This window comes from Phoenix dactylifera, chromosome 3 (assembly GCF_051530095.1).
Source record: "Phoenix dactylifera cultivar Ajwa chromosome 3, Ajwa_hap1_PhDact_Kaust_v1.1, whole genome shotgun sequence".
Lineage (NCBI taxonomy): Eukaryota > Viridiplantae > Streptophyta > Magnoliopsida > Arecales > Arecaceae > Phoenix > Phoenix dactylifera.
Genome location: NC_143192.1, coordinates 35,732,321 through 35,741,317, shown reverse-complemented (window position 1 = coordinate 35,741,317; position 8,997 = coordinate 35,732,321). Strand labels below are relative to the sequence as shown.

General features: G+C 34.8%; 1 pseudogene; it reads left to right on the top strand.

Moving 5' to 3' along the window:
• The first annotated feature begins 7,420 nt into the window (after window positions 1-7,420).
• LOC113461409 (5S ribosomal RNA) lies at window positions 7,421-7,541 on the top strand (annotated as a pseudogene).
• The last annotated feature ends 1,456 nt before the right edge of the window (window positions 7,542-8,997 follow it).

The following is an 8,997-nucleotide window of genomic DNA, read 5'->3' as shown; positions in this document are numbered from 1 at the left end:
TATATTTTTTACAACTGCTGAAAACAAATGAGTAAAAATTATCATTACATTCAAATATCTATTTTTTTTTTTTGCTTATCAAACATACGCATTAATTTCTTAGGAGCAATTTTTTTGTGTCTAGTAGTTTATTCAAAATACTGAAAATTTTATAATTAATCTTAAAAGTAGTGAAGCACTTGTGTCATTAATGTTATTTAGCAATGTGCATGGGAATATCATTACACGATAAGTTGATATAATCAATAAAAGTGGATTCTTATAATGATATGCTGAATTCATTCTTATATGATATATAAAAGTGGATTCTTTTATCTTTCTCTTCTCGTTTACTTTCTATTCTATACATCTTTTTTGATATATACTTCCCTTTCATCCATTTTTATGTTCTTAAAGAAGCAAATTAGACTTTGCTAAATGTTTTCCAAAAAGAACAAAAATTTTATTCTTACTCACAATAGTACAAACTTGGGATATGCTTTGGTGTCCTTTTTTTATTTTTAGCTATTACTTTTCAATAAATTTAATTTCCTCCATTCAACTAAGGTAGGGTAATGAAGGATATTTAGATAGTAACCTAGTTTAGCAGATTATCAATTTTCAAATTTTTTTATTCCCATAGAAGCAAAGCTGCAAAAGTCTTTCATCCTCACTTTTAAATTTTCATCTTAGATCTGTACTAGAGATTGTAAAATCAAAAAATTTAAGGATGATATCTAAAATTTATAATGACGAAGAAAAAAAACAAAACAAGATATGATGGGATCATGAGGGTTGCAACATAAATGAGATGGCCATAGGGCTGGATTTAAAATACAAACTCAAGCATATTCTAAAGAGATAATATCAAGGTCCTCATCCATTTCTTTTGTTGTCAAAAAAGTAAGAATGATATGTAGCTTACATGCTAATCACTCAACCATGTTTTCATTATTTCTCTATCATGAAAATGAAAAAAAAATAAAAATGTGATCACATGCATTGAAATAAAAAATAGGCCCCACGACCATATAGATCTAGTAGATAGATAGGGAATATGGATGAGTGTATGGGCCTTTGGATAGGTATCACACGAAAACAACAATATTAGGATCTTTTCCAAATTTATCTTGATTATTTTAATGAATTTTCATGTAAATAGTGACCAAATGATTACAATATTGTTGTCTAATGTGATGGGTATTTGATTCCTACTTAATTACAATGGATATTATTTTTAATTGATATCTCTGGGGAGATAAGGGACTACTGAACTACTATTTTTAATCAAAGAATGACTGTAAAAAAGCGAAGCAAAGCCCAACAAACTGACACTCCTAACCATGGAGATCAAAGTCAAAGTTTAACATATAATATTTTCATATGTAGTAAGATGTTTGGAGATAGAGAAATTGTGAACAAGATGAGAGAAGAGAGAGAAGCGAGATAGAATTATTTAAATAATTAAAAATGAGAAAGATACAAATCTCTGAGAAGATACCAATGAATTGAGTGGTCTACAAATGCATGGTACCAATTGAGTGTATTTATAATTTGTTTATATAAATACAATCATTCTTTTCAATTCAAAAACATCTATCAACCAAAATTTAGCTAGTATAGATAATTCTAAAAGATAAGTCATAAAAAAATATTTTTTTATCTTCCAAAAATCCAAACTCAAGACCTTTTTTACATATATGAGGTGAATGACTGATGTGGTAAATTGCCAAGTGCACTCATTATATCATTTATCTTATTTTTAGGAGGTATTTACTTTAACACTATTTTATGTTTTACCTAAGAGAAAAAAAAAACTTGATGCACAGCTATGAAACCATATAAGTAAATAAAATATTATGAAAAGAAAAAAAAATAAATGTCGATGCCAATTAATTTATAAATACTAACTAATTTACAAGCTAATTATCTTTTGTCCATATTTGTTCTTTTTGTTAGACCAAGCCACTAATTATTTGGCATAAATATTTTTTTAGAATAGATGGTCTCCCATCATGTAATCTTTAGAATGAAATACAAGAAAACTGTTTCTAGGAATAGAAAGACTTCTTTGAAGAAAATTAAGACAAAGATTAGAGGGGATGGGAGAAGGTGGGAGAGGATAAAGGTTGATGCTAATAAATTACGTAGTTTCATCTTGAAGATGCTTGTGGTCCTCTGTTACCCACCATGAACAATCATCCACCAATGCCTAAAGTTTTTGCATCAAAATTCCAATTTATGATGCATCAACTAGGAAGACACTTGCTTCTGCTTACAATAAATAATCTAGAACAACGTATCAATAGCAAAGTTCTAAGCTGTCCTTTTCACTTGGCAGATGTTTTTCTCTCCTTGCGATTGAAGTATTATGGGTTCTAGGGATTCTACTTCTGATATTAAAAAAAAATCAAAAAGATTCTCCTTCAAGAGACTAGAGAAGCTATGTTTAAACAATAGATAATCGACTGAGTTGTATTTTAGTGCTTAATCAAATAGTAAGCCTAAGTCAAGAACTATCCAAATTTATTAGTAAATGAAAGATTAGTTGCTAGTCCAAACCTTTAGAATTTCTTTGGATTCTTAGAAGTGAATGAGTAAAGACTTTTTCTTATAACATTAGCAATAGAAAAGTCTTCCTTTTCCCTCTAATCTGTAATATATACTTAGAGAGACAGGTAAAGGGACCCATTTATAGGTTTTCATTCTAAAAGTATGATTGTATATCTAAATTAAGAATCAACACAGTAAATCATACTCGACAATAAATAAAATGATCAAAAATCAACGCTTTCTTACATATGCACTATGTAGTCAAAAGTTCACTCTTTTTTTCCAAGTTCAAGATGTATTCCATTTAATTCATGTTTTGAAGTGATATAGTTTATTTTCTCATTTTGTATATCTCTAAATAGATGAATTATAATATACAATTTGTGCATAGAACTTATATCTCAATGTATAGACAATGACTATTTACACCACTTAATATATTATCTGAAAGCATCTGATTTTCTTACTGTATATATTTTATAGATTTTAGATTTATCAAACATAATTACTAGTAAATTGGTATATGCAGTGCATACTAAAGAAAAACTAGTATTAAAAAATTAAATAAAAATATAAACATAAGAAAATCAAATAATGTTGTTTGCAGCTAACTTGTTCTGTGTTGGATTTTGTCATCCTTAATTAATTGTCCACTTTCTAATAGTGTCTCTAATAATAGGAGGATAGGTTACATGCAATCAAGTAGATTAATAAGTAGAAAGGTATTTTAGTGAACAAAGCTGACACATCAAATTCCATAGGCAATATTATAAAATAATAGAATATAGTATAGGTAAAATTAAATTCTCAATTTAGATCATCCAACATGTTGTACCATCTATAATTTGTCCAATTAATCTTATAGTAAGAAATACTTATAATATTTTAAATAATGTAAATTTTAATTAGTTATATGAATTCTCCAAAATGATTTTTTAGAAATAAAAATATGTTTTGTACACTTAAGTAGGCATAACAAAATTAACTTACAAATGAAAAGAAGTTTATACAGTAATTACAAGCTTAGCCATAGAGTCGTCCCTCTAGTAGGAGACACTATAGTAACTTGGCTTTGGGTGGTTTCTTTGTAGACAATGTCACCTTAAATCATTTTTTTAATCTCCATCATTTACTCCCCCTTATTTTAGCATGCGCTAGTCTTTTTCATTTGGCCGCATTGCATCAATATGGATCAAATAATCTGGGTGTACATTTGGAGATGCATAAAATTGCATCATACCCATATTTTTATGTAAAAAAACTTCTATTAAGTCTTTGAATAGAAGGCCAACCTTTTAGTTTTGTTGAGTTGTAATTGATTACCATGTCAGTAAAACTTTGAAGCAAGCCTTCTCAATTTGGGTCTAAGTATGCTCATTACCTCTCTATTTAGGTATCTGTGGTTGCATGTTCGCCTTCTTGTGCATTGCATACAAAAATTATGATGCTTCTTTAAATGCATAATAGCAAGCATGAAATATAGATTAAATAGCTGTGAGGACCACCTCGACATTTTGTATTGATGTAATTTTGTGATCATGAAAAAAAATAAATCTTCTAATAAGTATAGTTAGCAGTCCACCTATATATTCAAAAACTTAATTTTAAATTGCAAAACCACTATTAGGTTATAGATAGAATATTGATTATATAATTATAGGTAGATATTCCAAATTTTGCATTCTTATTTTAAAAAAATTCTATTAGATTATTTTCCATTATAAATAATATATATATATATATACTTTTATTTGATTATATAATTTAGATTAGCATACGCCATTAGTTTCCTTCTAATTAAAGAAGACAAGATTATTATCCTCTATTATGTAGCTGATGTCCATGACATAATTAGTAATAATTATGTTATGCACACTATGTTTCTTATCAATGCAGTTATAACCAAGTTGAATGATATATAAGACTATGAATGTTTATCATGTCATTTACATTAAATCAATTAACCTTGAAATTTCTTCTATATATATGTTGTCCTCATATTCCACATCTTATATGTTTTCAAAGAAATTGTTTTTTTGAGATAAATTTGCAACTCTTTTGAGTTTAGCTTACGGCTTTCCATAAACCTTCATTATCTTGGATACTTGGCTTCTTTTAGGCGTATATTCTTATGATAATCCATTAATCTATTGCAACTATTGATATATTTTTTTTGTTAACTTGAATGCAGTGTATCCATCAAGATCTCGCTCGCATTTCTTATTACATGTGGTTTGCCCGTGATCCTCTCCAAAACACGTGTCAAAAATGGAGGGCATGAGGAGGATGCCTTGGTATTTACACCACAAGGAGTCAAGGAAAAGGAATATATGCTTCCCCATAATAATCTGAAGCTTGGAACAAATGTTAATGAAAGGAGCAATGAAGAAAACAAGATGAGCATCAATAGCCTTACAGTGAAAGTGGGTGAGGGTGTTGCATTGATAGAATTTGAGAAGAAAGAATAGAAACAGAAACTGTATTCTGTTCTCAGGATATGTTGAAATAGAGTTGTATGTAACAACGTTTCATTGAAAACGTTTTACAAATAAGATCTAGGATGAAGCTACAGTAACAGAGAAAACAGAAAGAATGGAGTGAATACACTATAGTTCAAAATTACATTCATTTATATAGTAATGGCATGTATTCTGGATTGTTCTATGATCCGGTTGATCCAGCTGGAGTTGATGTAGTATGTCCAGCTGGGAATGAAGCTGAATCAGTTGATCCTCTAACTGATTCAGTTGAGTCAGTTTGCTTGAAGGTTCTAGAACTCAATACCCCCCTGCAAGCTGATGGGTGTGGAAATACCCGAAGCTTGGATCTGATAAGATGATGATGAGTAGTAGGTAGCGACTTTGTAAATATATCTGCCGGTTGATCAGTAGTGGAGATATGCCTTAGGCAAACTTCATGAGATTGAACTTTTTCCCGCACAAAATGGTAATCTACCTTAATATGTTTTGTTCTGGCATGAAAAATAGGATTAGTGGCAAGAGCTAATGTAGATACATTATCACAGTAAAGTAGTGTAGGTGATGTCATAGCAATAGAAAAATCATTAAGTAATCTGCGAAGCCATATTATTTCTGAGGTAGTGATAGCTAGAGCCCGATATTCTGCTTCAGTGGATGACTTTGCCACAGTAGGCTGGTTCTTTGCATGCCAGGATTGAACCCAAGATAGATGCAATACCCCGTGGTAGAACGTCTGTTATCTGTATCACCAGCCCAATCTGAGTCGCAGTAAGCTGATAGAGCAAAGGAGCCTGAGGTGAAGAATAGACCATGATCAAGAGAGCCTTGAACATACTGAAGTATCCGTTTTAACATGATAAAATGATGTTGCAGCGGTTGATGCATATATTGACAGATGTAATTTACTGCAAAGGTGATATCCGGTCTAGTAATTGTAAGATACTGTAAAGATCTTGCCAGGCTGCGGTAGAATTGTGGATTGGGATATGGATCTGTCATATTGCTAGGAGCTTTTGATTTGAATGATAATGGGGAGGAAAGAGGACGACAGTGCTCCATACCTGCTTTTTGTAGCAAAGAGATGGCATATTTTTTCTGACTAAGATGTAAGCCGGTTGCCGGAGAAGATACTTGAATTCCCAAAAAATAGGATAAAGATCCCAAGTCCTTCATTTTGAATCTTCCTTGAAGAGTGGAGATAAGGTTTGTGACAGATTGCAAGTTATTTCCGGTAATTAAAATGTCATCCACATACACTAGAAGATACGTCGATGTGTAATCCTGATTATGAATCAGTAGAGAGGAATCAGCACTGCTCGTGTGGAACCCCAATTTGAGAAGAAAATTTGTGAATGTCACAAAGCACTGTCTTGGAGCCTGTTTAAGCCCATAAATGACTTTCTTCAATAAACACACATGGTCAGGCTTGGATGTGTCAATGAAGCCTTTTGGCTGCTGCATGTAAACCTGTTCATCAAGGGTGCCATGTAAAAAAGCATTACATACATCCAGTTGACGTATAGGCCAATGACAAGATATAGCAAGACTTAGAAGAATCCTTATTGTAGGAAATTTTGCCACTGGACTGAACGTTTCTAGGTAGCCAAGACCATATTCTTGCTTATAACCCTGTGCAACTAGTCTTGCTTTGTAATGGGCTATAGATCCATCGGCATTTCTTTTTATTTTGTAGGTCCATTTGCAGCCCAGGATATTTTGATTAGAGGACCAAGGTACTAGTATCCAGGTCTGTTGATCCAGCAGTGCATTGTACTCAGCTGACATGGATGCTCTCCATCTCGAATCAGCAAATGCTTGAATAAATGTAGAGGGTTCAGTTGTAGCAATGATCGTATGATGTTGTAACAACTCAGGATCTCACCCAAACTAGCTAGTCGAAAGTTATTATTTGGGTTCCTTAATCCTGTATAAGTACCCAAGATCTACCCAGTGAATAACCGATGTGGGACTAAACACACACCCGCACGGGTCCTCTCATACTCCCCCCGTTCAAGCCCTGACATACTCGTCAGGCTAAGGGTTCAAATTCATTCAAATCTAATCACAAATACCACGATCGGTCCGTGGTCAACCCCAATGGATCCGTGCTGCAGTGTCTCCTAGTCCACATAAGTTATAGGCTGGGTCCGCTCTGATACTATTTATAACAACTCAGGATCTCATCCAAACTGGCTAGTCGGAAGTTATTGTTTGGATTCCTTGATCCTGTATAAGTACCCAAGATCTACCTAGCGAATAACCGATGTGGGACTAAACACACGCCCGCACGGATCCTCACATACTCCCCCCGTTCAAGCTCTGACGTCCTCGTCAGGCTAAGGGTTTAAATCCATTCAAATCTAATCACAAATATCAAGATCGGTCCGTGATCAACCCCAATGGATCTGTGCTGCAGTGTCATACCAGCACTAATGCACCGGATCCCATCAGAACTCCGCAGTTAAGCGTGCTTGGGCGAGAGTAGTTTTGGGATGGGTGACCCCCTGGGAAGTCCTCGTGTTGCCCCCCTTATTTTGGTGTGAGGCCCAATAGTCCCATATCGGAAAGACTCGTTCTAGAGCCTGGGCATATGAGGCGGGTGTCTCCTAATCCTACAGATGCGTTTTGGATGGAAAACAAAATCGGAGAGGGGTGAAGGACGCTTGCGTGAAGCTCCGGAATCGGACAATATCTGGTAGGGGAGCCTCGCGGTCCCTCCTAATGTGGCCCCCATGTGGGCACTGGGTGCCTCACGTGCCCCGAGGAGGCGGGGGCGTGACAAATGGTGTTCGTCCGATTCCTGTTTACCTAAAAATATGCTAAACAGATCGTTGTTAGAACCGACAAACAAAGTTTAATTTAATTTTACTCTTACCTTTCTTACTTGAAAAATAGTGGTTGTAAGAGGTCGATCCACAGGAAGGCGGTTGGAGTTGCATAAAAATTAGAACATTCAGTCGAATTTAAAATCGATTTTTGAATGATAGAAGAAAAATATTATGTCGGGGATGATGATAGATTTTCTAGTCTACCGGAGAATTATTTTTAATTGAAATTAACTAGAAGACATATACTTAGATTTGAAAAGCATTTATATATTTATTGGAAAAGAAAAGCTTTGGCATAAATTAAAATGGATGAAAATAAGAAGATTGAAGCGAACACAAATTGCATAAAGGAAGATTTAATGTATTGCATATAAAAATTAAAGAAATTAACAGATTGCATAAAAAGCAGAAATCAACTTGAATCTAGAACAAGGATTGCATAAAAAAATTTATTGATTGCATAAAAAAAAAGGACAATTACAAAAGAAATAAAATGAAGTTTGGAAGCCTAGTGCCTCCTCCTTCTACAAAATAAAACATAAAAAACAAAGGAAGGAATAAAAGAAATTAGAAAACTCCTCTTTCTTCCCTCCTCTATTTTTTATCCTTTCTTTCAACCTGAAACAGAGCTTTCTTTCTTTCTATCTTCTCTCCCCAAAATAAAACTCCCCTGTTTCTTTCCTGGACCCGCCGGCCACCACCCCCCACCGAGCTCACTCCTTCAGCCGATGGCCTCTCCCCCTCTTATAGATCCCCACCAAAGATTGGATCATGATGACTGGGGCATGAATGATGGTAGACGCAAGGAAGGGGAGGGCGGACGGGCGCGGATTCGGGAAGGGAGGACGCGTGATCGCTTGCAGACGCGGAGGCTTGAAGTGTGGGATGCTGGGACGAGCAATCTTGGGATGCATCACCGGCTTCAAAGGAGGCGGACTTGGAACGGATGCGGCTCCGTGGGAAGGCTGAGACGCTGGATCTTGATCATGGGATGGAGAAGCTGATCCGGAAATGAGGATGCCGTGGGATCACTAGAGCTGGTGGCGGAATGTCCGGAATGGCTCGCGTTGTGAATGCATACGAAGCAGGGGGCGCTCTATGAGGCGGGATCACGGGAAGGAGGAGCTGTAGATCCGGAAGGGGGAAGATGATGATGG